The 18,803-nt window shown below is 40.1% G+C and overlaps 1 protein-coding gene and 1 long non-coding RNA gene across 2 annotated transcripts in view; one reads left to right on the plus strand and one right to left on the minus strand.

The window, feature by feature from the left end:
• Window positions 1-18,803, minus strand: part of CCDC192 (coiled-coil domain containing 192) — a 184,406-nt gene that overhangs the window by 95,438 nt on the left and 70,165 nt on the right. The window lies entirely within an intron of this gene.
• Window positions 1-18,803, plus strand: part of LOC140846178 (uncharacterized) — a 146,760-nt gene that overhangs the window by 9,303 nt on the left and 118,654 nt on the right. Inside the window, exon 2 of the long non-coding RNA XR_012125092.1 lies at window positions 8,200-8,317. This is a non-coding gene — a long non-coding RNA (uncharacterized lncRNA). The remainder of the gene's footprint in view (window positions 1-8,199; window positions 8,318-18,803) is intronic.

An 18,803-nucleotide genomic window follows, 5' to 3' on the forward strand; every position in this document is an offset into this window, starting at 1 on the left:
AATAGTAACCCTGAAGTTTGGCATGTGCCTCTGACAGAGGAAGGACACCAAAGACACAGTTTTCACCAATACACCCTAATATTTGGAATTCTACCATAAGTAATTACTTTTATGTGGTTACTTTTTTCATTCCCAAGACTTAAAAATCAGTATGTCATAATCAGTGATTAATACCTCAATAAATTATTTCCTCCTTGGCATTACCTGTTGTTTTTTACTAACAACTATCTGAAAAAAATACACACATAATATAGGAGAGTTGGTTTTGATGTGAAGAAAGTTATGTGAGAAAGCTCAGACTATAAAAATGCCTCATATGCATGATGGTTTGCTAATTCACTGACTGGATACACACACATGTACAGATGCAATATTTTTAAGCTTTGAAAGTATAATTTATTCTTATGTAATTATAGATTTGATTTTAAATATACTTCATTTTTTACTGCAGTTATTGCTAAATGCTTATGAACTTTTAAAAAATAGAACATTTCTTAATTTTTGATAGCATAAGAAATACAAAAACTTTGGAACAGAAAAAACAATTGAAGGTTTAGGGGAAAGCATTTATTTTGTGTTCAGGACTTACCTTCCAAATTGTCATAGATTAGAAAGCCACTAGCCCTTTTACAAAAAAAACATGAGCTACAGCTTGTACAAATTTAGAAGTGGCATCGCTCTGAATTCACTGTGAACAACTGGCTAGCCCTGGAGGTTTTGCCTTTTTTGCCAGGTTTGCTAGGTGAGTTTGCTGAAAACAGTGCACTAACTGATACTCAATTATAATTTCCATGCCAATCGATCCTTAAGCTATCATTTAATGTTCTGCAGCCAGATAAATTTAAGTTTTTACATTTTCCATAAAGAAAAGCATTTTTAGTTCATTTTTGGATCATAAAATCACAGAGCAGGAGGAAACAGTGCCCATTTCCTTTTGCCTTAAAAAAAAAAAAACCCAGATTTTTTAGAGTTGTTCTTACCCCGTTTGTGAATTTGAGGCAAGCAGGGTGTTTTGAGCTCACTTTCATCTCCCCCAGATTCTTATGTTGAAGTCCTAACTCTCAGTATCTCGAAATGTAACTGTATTTGGAGATAAGATCTTTAAAGAGGTGATGAAGTTAAAATGAGATCTTTGGGGAGGGTCCTAATCCAATCTCACTGGTGTCCCAGTAATAAGAGTATGCTTGCGCAAAAAGGAAAGCCATTAAGGACACAGTGAGAAGGAGGCCGTCTACAAGCCAAGGAGAGAGACCTCAGGAGAAACCATCCCTGTGGACACGTGGATCCTGGACCTTTAGCCTCCAGAACTATGAGAAGATGAATTTCTGCTGTGTAAGCTGCCTAACTGGCATTTTATTATGGCAGCCTTAGCAAGGTGATACACAGAACAGTCGCTCCTTTCCTCAGTCTCAACAGCAATAAGTAGCACACCCCACAGGAGTTCACTTTTTCTAGTAGCTTTAGAGGCCTGGTCAAGACGAGAACATGTCCACTGAACTCTTGACCAAAAATCAGTAAGACAAAACACACAAGACACTAGAGGAATGCTTAATTTTCTTGACAATGCAAAAGACATCTGTGTATCTTCCACATGTGAGTGTCTTGCTGTTTTTTTATTTCTTTGCTGTATAGAATGTATTATGATATGACAGAGCGGACTGCCTTAAAAACCATTTGGAATGAACAAAAGGTAGGTAGAAATATGACTTCACATTTCAGTTTCCATTCCACTTTGCAATGCAAATTTTCAGTGGAAAATGGATAATGTACTGAAAAAAGTACACTTTTTTTGGTTTTTTTTAACAGCTTTATTGATATATAACTGACACACAATAAATTGTACATATTTAAAGTGTGCAATTTGATGAGTTTTAACCCATATATATATATATATACCATGAAAGCTTACCACAATCAAGATAACACATATATCTTCATCCCCAAAAGTCTCCTTGTACATCTTTGTAATCTATCCTTCCCTGCTCTACCTCCATGTTCCCAGGAGACACCGCTTTGCTTTTGGGCAATGTAGATTAAGTTTGCATTTTCTAGAGTTTCATATAAATGGAATCATTTAGTCTTTTTTGTCTGAATTATTTCACTCAGCATAATTATTTTGAGATTTATCCATAGTATGCATGTATCATTAGTTGTTTCCTTTCTATTGCTCTGTTGTACTCCATTACATAAACTACAATTTGTTTATCCATTCACCTGTCAACAGGTATGTTTCCAGTTTGGGCTATTATAAATAAAGCTGTTATGGATATTTGGGTACAGCTTTGATTTCTCTTGGGTAAATTCCTAGTAGTGGAGTGGCTGGGTCATACGCTAAGTGTATGTTTAACTTTTTAAGAAGGTGCCAAACTGTTTCCCAAAGTAGTTACATCATTTTAGATTCCTGCCAGCAGCGTATGAGAGTTCTAATTGCTCATCATCCTTGCCAGCACCTGATCAGGTCAGTCCTTTTTTATTTTAAACAGTCTAATGGTAGTGAGTGTCTAATGGTATCTCACTGTGACTTTTAATTTGTATTTTCCTAATGACTAATGATGTTGAGCATCTTTTCATGTGCTAATTAGCCATCCGTGTATCTTTTTTTTTTTTTTTTGAGAGGGCATCTCTCATATTTATTGATCAAATGGTTGTTAACAACAATAAAATTCTGTATAGGGGGGGTCAATGCTCAATGCACAATCATTAATCCATCTCAAGCCTAATTCTCGTCAGTCTCCAATCTTCTGAAGCACAACGAACAAGTTCTTACATGGTGAACGAATTCTTACATAGTGAATAAGTTCTTACATGGTGAACAGTACAAGGGCAGTCATCACAGAAACTTTCGGTTTTGATCACGCATTATGAACTATAAACAATCAGGTCAAATATGAATATTCGTTTGATTTTTATACTTGATTTATATGTGGATCCCACATTTCTCCCTTTATTATTATTATTATTATTTTAAATAAAATGCTGAAGTGGTAGGTAGATGCAATATAAAGGTAGAAAACATAGTTTAGTGCAAAAAAGTACACTTTTTTCTTCATGACAGTCAAGCCACCATTATGTTATTCTGACTCATGAACGATCCTTGTCTGTATCTATACTGACATTAGTCAACAGTTGTGGGGGCTACAGTTGGGGACAGGATATTGCCCCCATATTTAAGTGTATGTATTTAATTGCCTCCATAGAAATCAACAAAGACACAAAGCACTGACTCTGAAATTACTAATCTGAGAAGTAAAATGACCTCTGCTTTAAAAAGAAAAAGAAAAAGAAAAACCCAGTACAATATTGTACTTCCACATGCATCTCATTTTACTGCAAATATTTTATAAAACTGGAAATATTTAATTTTTTGCATTTAAAAGAATACATTTCATGGGGCAACTGTTCTTCACTTGGCTCCTTCTATAACCATTTCTTTTGTTCCCTATTATCTTTTCTTTGGTCACCAGCAATGATGTTAAAAATAAACAGCCTCGTGAGAAATTATAGTGCTCCTGCAGATATTTGAAAGACAAAGATGGGAGACTGTGTTTTTTCTTTGCAGATTCCAGAAGATGTTTATAAAAGTAACTATTATAAAACAGTTTTATTATTATAAAACAGAGAAAAATATATAAAAGAGGATTAAATTTCCCACTCTCTTTACTTGCTTTGTGTTCAAAAGTGCTTTCCACCCTATTTTTACGTTCACTTCAGATCTGCACTTTCAACATGCTCCTCCTGATCACTTGCACTTTATAGGTCTCACAGGCAAATCAAAGGCAATGCATTTAGAATCGAGCTATCTTGCCCCCAACCTGCTCCCCAGCAGCCTCTTGCTCCGTGAGTGACACGATTTTCCACCGCCCTTGCCCAAGCTCTTGCACCGTACAGGGTTCTCCTGCATTCCCTCCGCACACCTCCCAGCTCTCAAGGTCCCATCTATGCTGCTTTCTTTTCAGTCCCTGTGGCCTCAGTCTAAGGGAGGACACCCATTCCCACCCAGATTACTACAGCAGGTATCCTTGGTCCTTCCTCTCTAAGTCACTCTCCCGATTGTCCCCATTTGACATTTCTAAAATAGCAATCTGATTATACCTAGAACCATTTTGTGGCTACTAACTGCTCTTGGCAATGCCTACCTCCTTGGTTTTATTTCTGCACCCTTCTGTTCCAGAAAATGCCCACGTTCTCTTTTGAAGAAATGACCGTTATACAAGTCTGCTTGGTATTTTCTCTCACCTGCACTCCTGTGCATGTTCATGTCTCAATTTATACGTCATTTCTTCTAGGAAACCTCCCCACCTGCTCTTAAGGGCTATTCCTAGGTGTTGACACAAAGATGTGTATTTATGCTGTTTAGCACATTTCACAAAATGTCTTTTAACTTGATGTGTCATCAACCAGTCTGAAAGTGCCAGAAGACAGAAGCAATCCTTATTGTCCAGTGACGTATGTGCCCAAAGCTGAGCACATAAGAGATGATTCATAAGTATTAATTAAAGGAACAGACAAAAAATAATTAGTGAGCAAAGATTACACTATTTCTGGTGGACCCTGTATTTTGTCTTTTTGCTTGAGTGTTTTAGTAATATTAACAGATCACTCAAATGTCCTTGAAAAATCCAGAAGTTACCTTAAGTGAGCCTTTATCTTATTCCTCACACAACTCTCAAGGACAGTGTGATGACAGGGAAGGAAAGTTAAACGGTATTGATTCCAAACGGATCAAGATGTTGACTCATTAGGTCATTCCTCTTACAATAATAGAGCAAACAGATACATGCCATGACTCACTGCCCTTTCTCAAGTGTAATGTATTTCTACCAATAGTTCCTAATTACTCAAGAGAAGTCAAGCCTTTTTTCCTGAGTACATGTATAGAAAGTCAAGGATACTTCAAATTCTTGAAAAAATTGGATAGAGATTTAAAAATGAATTGATGTGTCAAGCCTACAAATAAATGGATGGGAAATTGCCAACCGTGGTCAAGGATTTTACACAGGAAGAGTGCAGGTGTATGCAGGTGTATGGGGGTTGTGTATACACACACACACACACACACACACACACACACACACACACACCTCTTGTTTTTCTGTTTAGCAACTGTTGGGGCTACTCCAAAAGAGCAGGAAGTTACTATCTAATGGAAGGATCAAATTGGAAGCAAGAGTTCCTTTATTATTGTGACATATATATGTTGGTGTGGTTTTTCAGGACAGGCCTATATGTTGCACAGCTGTGTCCCATACAAGGGAGACTTGCCAGCAATAACGACAATCAACAGTTACAAGGAGTTCTGCAGATCACACCTAAGTCTCTTACACTGAATAAATATTGAAGAACAGATAGGTTCCGTATTCAACTGCACAATAAAACATGCCAGTCTAAATCATAAAGTTTTAAAACACCAGACATCTCCAAGACTTTTAAGCTAATCATTCACCATTACAATGATAAAAATAAACCAATTTTCTAAACTGAAACCAAGTTCTGACATGCTGTTATCAAGAGAATTTGAAGCAGAAAGAACTCCAGGGCAACATTTCTCCTTTTTCAGGCTTTGTTCCCAAAGGACACAGTGGATGTTATGGGGCATGAAAAAAGCAGATGTTAGAAAAAAGCACTAAAAACTGCTCCTTCAAGTTTACTACCTTTTCCAATGTCTTGAAGTTTACTACCAGTTTCAACATCGTGATGCCTACAGAGAAACCTGTATTCCTTTTATTCTTCCTAGTAAAAAAAATGAAGGAGCCCTACGCTTTGGGAATTTCCGTCGCTAACTTTGTGGGGCCCGCCCAGCTTTGTACATATCCTGTCTGCTGCTGCCAGTGTCTTGAGCATAGGCCTTCGGGAGATAATATAGGTGACTTAATTCATCTATGTCACTAATAATGATTTATTCAGCATTTCCATTTAATCTTGATCTATCAGATCTTAAAAAAGAGTACAAATGTTTTAGTAATTGATTTCAAATTATTTGTAGAAAAGTACACAGATCAAAGCATGGTTCTTTCAAAAAAATTACTTTTTCAAGTTATCACCAAGCAGTCAGCAGGACACTGGAGATAGAAAAACTTGAGAGGCAGGCTTTATTCTTGTTCTCCAATAAAAGGGGATTATTCCTAAGGTCATTACAGAATTCCATTTAAGATCACTATGGGCCAAAACTCAGCAAGGAGAAGAATGGTTTAAAACTCAGCAGAATTGAAGACAGTTGTCTCTAGAAGACATACATTCCAGAATTACAGGAAGCCAAATCCTTACTAAAGTCTTGAACTACTCTTAAAAGATAAATGGATGGCCCATTTTACCTGCGGTTCAGAAAATGCGTAGGTTGGGCATAGGACAGCAAAAGAAGACAAAAATTTTATCACTCATTTAGTTTCATTCCACCTGTACTAAAATGGTTTCTTTGGCAATCCAATTTGTCCTTAAAAAAATAATAGTTCGGGTTTATTCCTCTCTGACTTTAGTACATTTCTGAGTATGTTATAGTTTAAAGTAGAGGTCTGTACACTTTTTTCTTTTAAATTATGGCCCACTTCAGTAATGGGAGATAAAAGAAGGCCAAAGTTCTAGTCCATCTACCACCTTTTCAACTGAAAAGAATTCAGTGATAACAAAGAAGAAAACAATAAACAATTTGCAGTTTGAGTTCATACACATGTACCATAGGAAAATGCCCTGTAAGCCAAAATGTAATACATTTGTTTTATCATACTTATCTTGATAGTGTGTTGCAACTTGCTTAATATACACAAATCCAGTTAGTATACCTACCAGGAAGGTGCCTGTTATTAGCTATTTGGTGGAGATGGGCTGGGGTAGTAGTGTGTGGATTATAAATATCTTCTTTCGCATTAGTGACATGGATAATTCCTGCTTAAAACTTAATGTGTGTATATTTTACTTGAAAGATATAAGCCAAAAACATCATCAGTGCAAATATTCAATAACAATAACCAAATAATCTTTGACCAAATGATCCTCAACCACAAAATTCCTCCATAAGTTAAACTGAAAATAGTAAAGCTAAACTAATTAGGTAATTCATTTTTGATTACAAAGAAAGAAAAGCAACAACTGAACACCAAAAATCAACCACAAGATTGATGAAATGCTGATAATAAAGCACACTGGGTGTTTACATGCATACCAGCAACATTCCAGCACTGCAAGCATTACATCAGACTGACTACTTATAAAATACCTTTTCCTTAAATTCTAACAACATGCTAAGTTTTGCTTATGAACCTCAAATATTAGAAATCCATACTAACTCACCTTGTATTTAACTCATAGAAAATCTTAATTCTCTGTAAAAGTGAATATATATATATGGAATTGCACACTTTTGGCAGTAAATGGAAGAAAGGATTTATATTTTGGGATCAGTTGGAGGCCCACCAGGAGACCCTCCCAGAAGAACCTTGGGGGTGCGGGCCATTCTTTGGGAAACCCAGGTGTAGTGAACAGGTGATAGCTGTCACCTCTTGTGCTGCAAATTGAAAGGCTGGTGAAGTGCTGAAAGCCAGACACACACACCTAATGGAGCATATGCGGTCATCCTTCAGGGGCTGGGATGCTGCCGAAAGGCTCCAGCCTTGAATGGACTTTAAGCCAGAAGGCCTCCAAGCCTCCTGTTGACCCTGGGAGTCACCACTTACACCTGAGGAGGAGAGGATTGCATATGTTTCTGCTCAGAGTTTAATCTAACATTTTATTTCAAAACCAGTACCGTTTATATTCCAGAGAGAGATCCTAACATGACTTGGCTGGCTTCTGGACTGTGTCTCTGAACGATTGTTCTGATGCCATTGTGGAAAATGTGTTTTATAGTCATTGTAAAATGGGAATGATTTTTTATAGTAAAACAGAAGTACTATTAGCAATCCCTTTCCAAGTGACTGCCTGTTCTTAGTCTTCCACAGCACTCTTTAAGCAAAGACTCAGTGAAGGTACCTTCATTTTTAGCTCTGAGAGTATCAAAATCCGGTCAGAGAGCTGGCCAGCTCTGCTGTAGTATCCTGTCAGGATATCCAGGTTATCTTAAAGATCAGCTTGTGTGCTTGAACTTGTCCAAACTTGTCCTCTCTCTTATTAAAACCTTTTAATGAAAACTTTCATTGTTTCTCTTGAGACAAGTATGTTTGGGTTCAAAGATTAGGCACCAACAGAACCTCATTTATCTTAACTTAGGTGGTGAAAAAACAGACTACTTCATCAGGAGCTCTGTGACTTTCTGAACGTTCCCTTTTCCAGGAGGGAGTGACCCTGACTGGAGGACAACATCTCTCCTGGGACCAGAGGAGAGAAGGTGAGTGAGTTACACAGTGAGCCCATATTCTACAAAACACACAAGGCTCCATCTCCGTGAATCACAACTGATTTTTTTAGCAAACACTCTGATTTTGTCTTGCTCTATCTAAGACAATGTTGAAAATAAGTACTATTCAAAATCTAGGCATCTGTATCTTTGTCCTTGGGTCTCTGAAATTCCAGGAAAAAAAGTGCTCAGAAAGAGCTCCATGAAGTGAACAATTGGGGAGGTTTGGAAGCACTCAGACAAAACCTGTTTAGTTCAGAGGAGCCCCCAATGAGGAAAGCATTAAGAATAGGAGTTTTGAAATAGAATTTTTCCACATTATTTCCCAGGTTCTGCTTCCTTACTGAATGTCGTTTATTTGCTTTCATAAACATTTCCTCCAGCTGGCACACTTCAACAGGATCCATTCACATGAATTTCATGGGGCATTGAGCAATTCCGGTAGCTTTCTCAACCAAAACTAAAGGTTACATTATTCTCTCTATCCTTTCCTTTCAAGTGGCTAGGGAAGAAGTTGTTGATATTACTGTTAATGTTTCAAAGAAAACTCCAGCTGCTAATTTTTTTCTCCGGTGAAGCACAGCTTCCAGCCTTGGTCATGTCCTTGAAGGCGGGCTCCTCTAGGTGTTACGGCCTTTTCTCGGAGGACAAAGGGTAACCAAAGAAGCCTTTAGTCTTGCTCTTGTTTGTTTCTGGTGTATGTTTGTGGTTAGGAACTCACTTCTGGGTGGAGGTGCCCACAGCTGATGTGACAACCTCGTTGGCCTGGTGTGCTGGGCAGCATGAGAGCTGAGCATTTTGGAAATGCCCATAATTTCCATCAGCAGAGAAAAAATTGTCTAGTTGGCAACTGAAGGTCAAATCAATAATGATGCTTTTGTGTGGGCACAGTTGGAACAGAAAGCCTTTCACCAATTTTAATAAAACCTCTGGAACATGATCATAAAGAGCTGTTGGGAAAATCCTATGACCTCTTTGGAACATAGAAGAAGGACTCTCAAGGTGGCCCTGGGAGTCAGAGAGGAGATGGAGCTTTGGGGGTGGCTCTTCCCAATAGGAGGAACCCTACACGTTTACACTGACTGTTTGAGATGTAAGGCAGAGATCCCAGCAAGGCTTGAGAACAGAATGTGTGGGGCAGCGTTGGGGAGAGGATGGTCCCAGCACAGCTTTCCAACCTTTAACACAGATGAGGGGAGAGGCTGGTTCACTAGGATAATAATCTTCAGTGTGGGGAACTGAACTGAAAAACTCCATAGACAGAAGAGAAGAATATGCTAAAGACTTACTAAAATGTGAGTTCCAATACTAATGTGGCATAATGGAGACTTCCAGACTATTCCAAGTGCATGTGGATCAACTTGGTGCTCAGTAATAAGAAACAAAGGAATTCTTTCTGACCAAAGACCTGAGCAGGGGGTACGGGAAAGGAGTGTGGTTGCCAACAGCCCCAGGCTTTTTCAACGTCAGCTGAAACCACAGACTTGAAGAGATGGACTTTACCCATACAAAGTATGGGAGAGACCCCTGTGTGAGCAGATCACCATCTGCCTTACTGCTGTCAGTCACTACTCAGAGGACGAGCATGAACCAGCCACACACCCTACAGACGCCATCAGTGGAGGGCAGGTCTGCCGGGTTCTCCCTCTTGCAATGCAGAGCTGATAGGTGAGGTATTTTGTTGGATTGGGGGCACTTGCTGAGGAGTGTTGTGAGACACTAGTTCCTTCTTTCTTTGGCAATGTTGCCTTCAGCCTGGCACCAGGGAAGGTGTCCCACCTGCAACCCAGATAGTCAAATCCTGAAGCTGTGCACCATTCACCATGCCTCAGGGCCTGAGGGAGTCTGGCACAGGGTCTGACCCCGCAGCAGTAGGACCACATGTGTGAGGGCCGTTCTGCCTGTCATGCTTTGGAACTCTTCACCTGCACAGGTCTCTGCACTGAAGCCTTTACCTCCCTGGCGCCTCTGGTGCCGTGTCCTTCCCCAGGCATGCCCAGAGCTTACTCTCTCACTCCCTGATGATATCTGGTATCTGCTCAGTGAGGCCCCCCCATCACTCTATAAATTACCCCTTATCTCCTAGGATCCCTACATCATTTCCATATTCTGTTTTTCTTTCTAGCCCTTTTTACCACCTGATACTTTATATATTTACTACTTTATCTGCTTATAGCTTTCTTGTCCCAGTAGAAAATAAATTCCACGAAGGCAGGGAGTCTGTCCATTTTGCTTACTGTTATGTCCCACCATAAGCATCTGTAAATATTTGGGAAATGAATGAATGGGGGCATAAACAAAGCTTTTAACTCTTTCTGATACCCCTCAATTTCCTCAGACCAATGGCCAGTTTGGGCCTCAAGGGGAGTGACAGAGGGAAAAGGCTTTCTTGCCAAAGATTTAACCTGAACCGAACGAGGGTCCCAAAGCTAATAAACGTACTGCAGGGGCAAAGGGAGAAGGGCAGTGTGTTCTGATCAGGTCTAAGGCAGGGTCCTTCCAGGCCCAGAGTGTGGTCTCTTGAGTGGCAAGGACAAGGCTCTGGTCCTTAGGGGAAAGGAAGCAGGACAATTGATTCAAATGTGACCCTGGAAGATGCCAGAGACCAATAGTTATTGACTTGCCTCAAGGTTTTAATTTCTTTAAATATTCCCTTTACTGTCCCTTGGCTTAAGTTTTTGAAACCAAGGTAGCCAGTAGAGCTTCGGAAATATTTAGTTCTCCTAAAATTAAGTTTTATAGAAAAATCCATAATTGACTGGATTTTATGTTGGCCCTTCTGTTACACGGTTTCTGAGTACCACCTCGGGTCTGAGGGCTCCTACAGCAGGTACAGGCACTCTGCCATTGAGGAAATAATTACCCATTGAGAAAGGCTCTCCCCACACCCGTGGGCTCAAGGACCACCTGGGGAGAACCTCCTCTCTCAAGTTCCCTTCTTCTAACTCTGACTTCCAGATGCCCGGTACAATAGGCTCTAAGGGGTGCTTTGCGGCTTCCTGCAGGATGCCTGGGCAAACGCTTAGCTTCAGCATTGGTGAAATGGAGATAAACCCATCAAGTACGTGGAAACCTGGTCATCCTGCACCACGTTAAAGATCCCTAGGGAATGTAGAAGAGATCCATAGGTTCCTTAGGAAGATGACTTGTCCAATCACTTGTCAACTTCGGATTGAGGCACGGGGCTGGGATGACTGTTTGGGTATCTTACAACAGAGGCTGGTCTCCAGGTGAGTCTCTCTGAGGTCCAGGAAGCCCCTCCGCACGTCACAGCACCTGCTGCTGTGGGCACCATAGCCTCGGTCAGGGGCATTGTGGAGCCAGCTCATATAAGCTACTGAGAGCATGCTGTTAACATTTCAGGGAGGTGGGGAGCTGGTTGATCTAGATGGAGCCTTTGAAAGGGCCATGGTGGGAGGGAGTATTTGGACCACGGAAACGGGCAGACACTGTAAGTCAGGGCTCCTCCCCACTTCTAGGAACTGGTTGTTAAACTTCACCAGCACACCCCTAGCCCTCAATCATCACTCAGCATTACTGTGAGTGCTTCGCCTGCCCAGGCTTTGAGTCTTTGAGTCTGTGTGTGTGCTTTTTGTAAAAAATATTGAAAAAAATATTTTGTGAAAGCAAGAAAGGATAAGGAATCCCATAAAATGGAGACTAAGATTTCCTGACCAAATACAAGCACCTTATAGACAATTGGGCTCTTCCTCTGTGCTGAGGACCTGGCGCCCACATGGCCTGCATATTCCAAGTGTGGCATGGATGACTCTCCATCCTTAGGCCAGCTTCTGAACCTCCCTACAAGCTGTGGGGAGCCAAGCAGAACAGAAACTTCTTTGTGAAAGGATATAAGAAGCCATGATGCCATATACACATGTGCATTTATAAAAGACCTAAAAAGAAGCAACTTCAGGACTGGCTTTTATGCTAACTTTCACTGTAGCATTAAATGCTCACCCAGAGAGAAGCTTCTTTAATGTCAGATCTTTAAAGTCACATTACAGAAGTAACCACTCAGATTCAATAAAATAGAATATATATTGGCATATCCCTGACTCCACCACATCCGATAAAGGCAGTCTCTCTACAGCCTCAGATATTCCTCTGGAAATAACACATAAATTGTTTACCTTGCCTGAGAACCACCTGTATGTGTATGGCAATCCAACCAGAAAGACAGTAAGTGCGCAGGACTGGGAAGCTGGAGCAGGGTCTGTAGACATATGGGGTGGTGACCATCCAACTCTCAAAAATTCTTTTAGGGATAAGAAAGAAATTGGCAGGTCTTGCTCTGCAAGGAAATTCCTTTTCAGTTTGTTTCCTAGTGCTTGCCTGGCTTGTGCCCTCCTTGCTGTTCAGTGGTTACTTAATTTAGGGACAACAAAGGACCTTTTCCTGGGACCATATTCTCAAACACTTCTGGAAAGTGGTTCTGCAGCTGGTATGAGGAGACGTGTATTAAACACTTAATAGAACAGAAAGTCCAGGATGCATTTCAACAGCTAAAAACTTTGCTTGAGAAGCCCAGCACTCATAGATTTTCTTCTTCCCCTGTGAGTCCATAATACAGAGGACCAGGATATTGCTTCCTTTCCTCCAATGCAAGAAAGTAAGAGGATGCCACGACCTGAAAGTCCTAGTGCAGCTACACAGGCTGGTTTCTGAGGCAACTTCCAATGGCTGTAGCCAGCCACAAAATACATGACATGTCCACTGGGCTTTTCCTAAGTCCTTTCCTCAAGCTAACATTCAGGTTTTTCACCTCTCCTTGCCTTTGTGCAGCTGCTTCCTCTGCCTAGGCCTCCCTCGTGTTCATCCCCATCCTCCCTTGGCCAAGTACTCCCCATAATTTGATACTCAGCTCAGGTATCACCCCATACTTGAAGGCCTCCCTGAGGGATCCTCAGCTCCAGCCTGGGGTAGAGATGGTTCCCTGGAGTTCTTAGAGTAATTTTTGATTACGGTCATCATACCATTTGGTGTAATAAACAATAGAACCTACGTATGTTAATCTATTCCTTATAGCAGGGTTCTAAATTTTAGTTGCATGTTAGAATGGTCTAAGGAGTTTTTTTTAAAGTCCTGATGCACTGTCTGCACCCCAGACTTAAAAGCAGCATCTCGGGGGGTGGAGGGGTGTGACCAAGGAGTCAGTATTTTTTAAAGCTCCTCAGTTGATTTCAACGTGTAGCCAAGGTTGAGAACAACTGCGTTAGACTGCAAAGTCCTAGAGGGTGGTGGCTGGTTTTTTGTATATCAACTCAATGCCCAAGACTGTATGATGCTAAAATTTTGTTAATTTAGTGAATTAATACAATCCAAATTAGAATATTTTAGACTCTCATCAAGTGATCTTAAGAGTTAGCAATTTCTTTTTTTTAGAATGCAAGCAGGTTAGGAAAAAATACAAATATCATATTTATTAAAATCATTAAGTCTATTGATTTTACAACAGTGATTTAGGAAAAGCAATGTGCTTTTATTCATATATAATATTCTGAAGGTTCTTCTGATAGTATTCTGTACTATTTTTTATGTATGAATGATAATGAATTTGAAGAATTGTGGATTTTTATGAGTGTTTCTACAATGTTATAGCTTAGAAGATTTGTACATGTAAGGTCCAGGCACAGTGTTTCTCAATTCAGTGGTTTTTAGTATATTCACAAAGTTGTACAACCATCACCACTGTCTAATTATAGAATATTTTCACCAACACAAAAAGAAACCTGTACCCATTAACAGTCATTTCCCATCCATTTCCTATCATTCCCTCAGGCTAATATCAACCAGTAATTGCTATTTTACGATCTCTATGGATTAGCTGTTTCTGGACCTTTCGTATCAGTGGACTCATACAGTATATGGATCTTTGTTTCTGGCTTTTTTCACTTAGCATAGTGTGTTCAAAGTTCATCCATCTTGTAGAATGAATCATTATTTCATCCCTTTTATGACTGGATAGTATTCCATCATTTGGATATACCCTATTTTTTATCCATTCATTGGCTGATGGACATTAAATTGTTTTCACTTTATGGCTATTATAAACAATGCTCTATAAACTTTAGTGTGTAAGTTTTTTGTGGATGTGTTTTCAATTCTCTTGCTTGTAAACCCAGAAGAGGAATTTCTGGGACTTGTGGTAATACTTCTACCTGCATTTTAAAGAACAATTTCAGGTGATTCTAAGACTCACTAATGTTGAGAATCACTTCCCCAGGTCATCACTACTTCCTCCAAAGAACTGTATCTGCAATCTTAACTGCCCATAAGTATTGACATTGTACCTGGTAACAGGTAAAAAACATTCAATCAATTATGATTTATAAATATTTATAAATAACTACTAAGTTAGTATAACTAACTTATAATATCATATTGTTGCCTTCATTTGACAAATTTAAATCCAGACATAGTGAAGGTCAAGATTTAAATAAACGAATAGGCAAATAAATAACCAGTCAATCTATTTTCCGAGCCTACAGCTGAATTTGCCTTGATTTACTTTTCTCTGAGAACCAAGAGCTTACCTGCCTAGGCTCTCCTGAGGAACTAGATTCTGGGTTTGATAGGTGTAGTGGAAATATGCTAGTCGTTTTACCTGCCAAGCATTTTGAACACTTTTTCCTAAGTGTAGAGTTTTCCTCACTTGAGAAGTCCTCATCTTCTCAAGGTGGAAGCCTAAAACTTACTTGCTTAAATGGGTTAGAATATATTCCTATTGAAGAAGAATATGATTGCTATCCCAGGACTCTACCGTGGAGATTACACTGATGCTGAACTGTACGTAGAAGCTTGCCCCCAGTTTGCTACTTAGCTTTAGGACCTTGGCATGTCTCTTTTGCAGAAATGTCCTCCTTTACATGGCTCAGTTTGACAAATTCTCTCTACCACTGAGAGTATAGAAAATGTCACAGATGAAATCTGAATCCTTTGTGATGACTAATTCTAAAATATTCATCCGCACACCAGCATGCTGATTTCTAAAGTACTGTCTGCAGAAAACTCCCTGAACTGTGATCTCTTTGGCAAGTCCATCAGGCGTATGGTTTAGGTTTATTTCCTGACCATCCTTTCTATTCCACCACCATTCTCAAATATATGAATGTACCACAAGGCTTTAAAGTACATTATCTAATAGCGTTATCTAAACATCAGTGAGGGATGGAAAGCTTTAAGAGAAAAAAATACAAAACTGTGATTTTTTGACTTTGTAGGGACATGCTGTATATTTAAGAACTTCCAATAAAAATATGTCCAACCATTGTTCTGACAAATTCCTTCTTACACTTTTCTATGTAAAGAAACTCCTTAGACTCCAGTGGGCAATCTGGAAGGCCTCCGGGGAGATTGTTTCCATGATACTGAAGGTAAATTCCATGCAAGAACTTGTGAATGTACAGAAATTACGTGAAGCCTAATCCTCTCACCATCCCCCTTCCATCCTCAAGTGGGCCCCTGCACAGAACCAGCGTCGGGACACCAGGTTTTGAGTCTCTTAGATCACTCAGAAATGAAATCCGGGAGGCGAGTTGTAACATTTCACCTGATGGTCTGACATTTTGCCTTCATCTACCTCAGGTTACATTTGCTTTGGTATGTGGGAGTCCACAGAAAATGCCGCAGATATCAGTCACCCCTTCCTAAAATTCACTGAGGCTGATGCCCACAACAGCTCTGAGTTCCACAGTGAATGTGTGGACCATATAAACCTACGAACACACTTTCAGATTGACAAACACCAGCCTAGAGTCTTACTACTGTGCATTTTTGAGGTGACATATGGTCACTGCAAAAGAGAGAGACCCTGCTGTCATATTTACTCATGAGGGTTGTTGAGAATTTTATTTTTAGGGCAGAAAATTTCCCGGAACATTTGGTCTTGAAAATAAAAATAAAACAAATAAAAACCCACCCATTAAAGCAAATCAAAATTGAAGTATCCTAAGAAAAAGAATTTACCTTATGTTAAGATCTTTGAATTCAACTGTTTATTCTCAACAACGTTTAAGACAATGTGGCTCCCTAAGACATGAATGGGTGAGCAGGCATTCATCAGCATGAATTCCCCAAGGGCTCAGGTTTGATACTAACCAGTAAAAGATCAATTTTCTAAGAAGTCGTCCTGAAGTCTAAGTTCTTTTCCTGTTTCATGGCCAACATCATGGAACTATCCTCAAAATGTTACTGAATCTCTCCAGTGAAATTTTAAACTCTTCCAACGTACTAAATCTACACATTTAGGAGCATGTAGTATGCCAGTTGTTCAGGCTGAAATCCACCTCAGTCCTAGGCGTCCATCCAGGGTAAATTTGTCTACCACAAGGACTGGCTGCACACTGCAGCCTTTTAAGGGTTACTGTGATAGAGCACTTTAATTACTTTGGTTACCTCCTGAGCTCTCTCTCTGGGGATGGGTGTGTTTCAGACATGGAAGGGTGTTGAGGGGGAAACATTCCCATGAGCTCAGACTGGACACAACTTGTTTTCGATGCTTAATGTAAACATCTAGCTGTATTCTCATTAGCAATTCCGCAAGGCAGAATAATGCCTCTTATTCTCACTTCCGCCTATTCCTTGCTCTGAGCCTCCAGTCTGACTGTTAGCATTGTTCCGGCTCCCACTCCCGCCCTGCTGTGCTCTCTCTGCATTCTCCCCCTCCAGCCGCAGGCTCCCTGTTTGATCGCCAAGCCTCCTCCTCTCCCAGATCCTCCTCTTAATCCTTTCTTTTAACCGGTTCTTCCTCCGTGAGGACTGACAATAACAATCCACAGTGAAGGCTTCCTGCACCCATTAAGCCTTTAGGATAACAGACTGGCTTGTTAGGATCAGCAAAAATAGCTGAAGAATGAACAATTAAGAACTATATCCTTTGGTTTTGCACTCCTTAACCTCTTCCTGGAATCTTGTGATTTACTTGCATCCTTTCTATGAGAAGCTCAAGTCTCCCTTAGTTCCTGCCACACACTATTGCCATAAATGTTTAATGAAAAGTGTTTAAAAGGTGTGGAGTTACTATTTTAGGCTTTATTTTTAAGATGACTCATACCTAGACTATTTGTCAAACTCGCTGATCTGGTTATCTTCCTTCGAGAAATCACACCCTTTTAAACAAGTCTGTCTAAATCATTTATTTATGTGGTTGCTGATTACTGTTACAGGTTCTGATGCTGTGACAATACCTTTTCATTTACAAAGGCACGGGGGACACTCCCAGCCCCCTTCTCCCTCCCTGCAGCCTCTCAATAAATGGCACTAAGAACAAAGGGAAGAGATTGGGCAAAAGATAGAATTATTTATATTTGAAACACTATAAATGATACACATCTGCACATAAGCAGTTACCTGAATTGGTACTTAAAATTAGAAACAACTTCCCTTTTTAATTTTTCAAAAGAGGAAATTGGTATCATCCATGATTTCTAGGGAGCTATACTAAAATTTACTTTTTAAAAAAGTAAACCCCTCAGTTCTGAGGTTGCTCTTTTAATTCAATTGAGGGTGCTTCCATTCCAGAGGAACTCCTGACACAGTATTTGAGAATGAGAAGGCTGAAACAGAAAAAAGGATAGAAGAACCACATTGGGACACTAAGTCTTATCTTGGGTACTGAAATCAGGAGAACAAAGAGTAACATAGAAAAGCCCTCATGGAAAGCTGTGTGCCAGCTGACACCCCTCTGCCCGCCACCGGCTCCCCCATTAAAGACGCACTAGTGTTTCTAGAAATAAGCATCTAAAAATGAACGTTAAAGACACTTTGGCTTAGTGAGCTGCATTTCATTTAGCACAATACAGCGGGAATATGTGTCAGCCAGACTCCCAGTTGAGATGTTTGTTTATGGGGTTAAGCAAGACTGGGACACAATCAGATAGGATGACATTCTCCAGGGAGCTGAGAAACTGCAGATTAGGAAGGCACAGGCCGAGGGGCGAGAGTGTGCTCAGAATCGCCTCTGAGCATCGAGGGTGAGCTTTTCCAGTTGCAAAACTCTTCAGCAGTAGTTTTCCATTCCCCGTGGCACCCACAGCTGCCTAACGCTGCCACCGTGCTCTTACTCAGGTGAGAGTGAGCAAAAACACCCATATGAGTTCCTCTGGGCCTCCTTTGGCAGGTGGAGATGGCATCTTACATGTTCTTCTCGTGCACAGGAAGAAGTACTTACAAGAATTAGGACTTCTTTTGGTCCCAACAGGGACATGCATGTATTGTGAACAAGGAGAAGTACTCTGGAGTCTGGTCTTAAAAATATATATGCTTTTAAACTGTTAGGTAAATGTGAAAGCATGTATTACAAACAATGATGAGGATAAAGTGACAAAGGCAGCAGGGCTACTAATGTTGACATTACTGAGGGTCGGCTGTGTCAGGCACTATTTTAAGCACTTTATCTATAACATCTCATTTAATCCTCACAATAACCCTAGTGAGGCAGGTTCTACAATTATCCCATTTTACAGATAATCGTGAT

The sequence above is a fragment of the Manis javanica genome, chromosome 14 (assembly GCF_040802235.1).
Source record: "Manis javanica isolate MJ-LG chromosome 14, MJ_LKY, whole genome shotgun sequence".
Taxonomy (NCBI): Eukaryota; Metazoa; Chordata; class Mammalia; order Pholidota; family Manidae; genus Manis; species Manis javanica.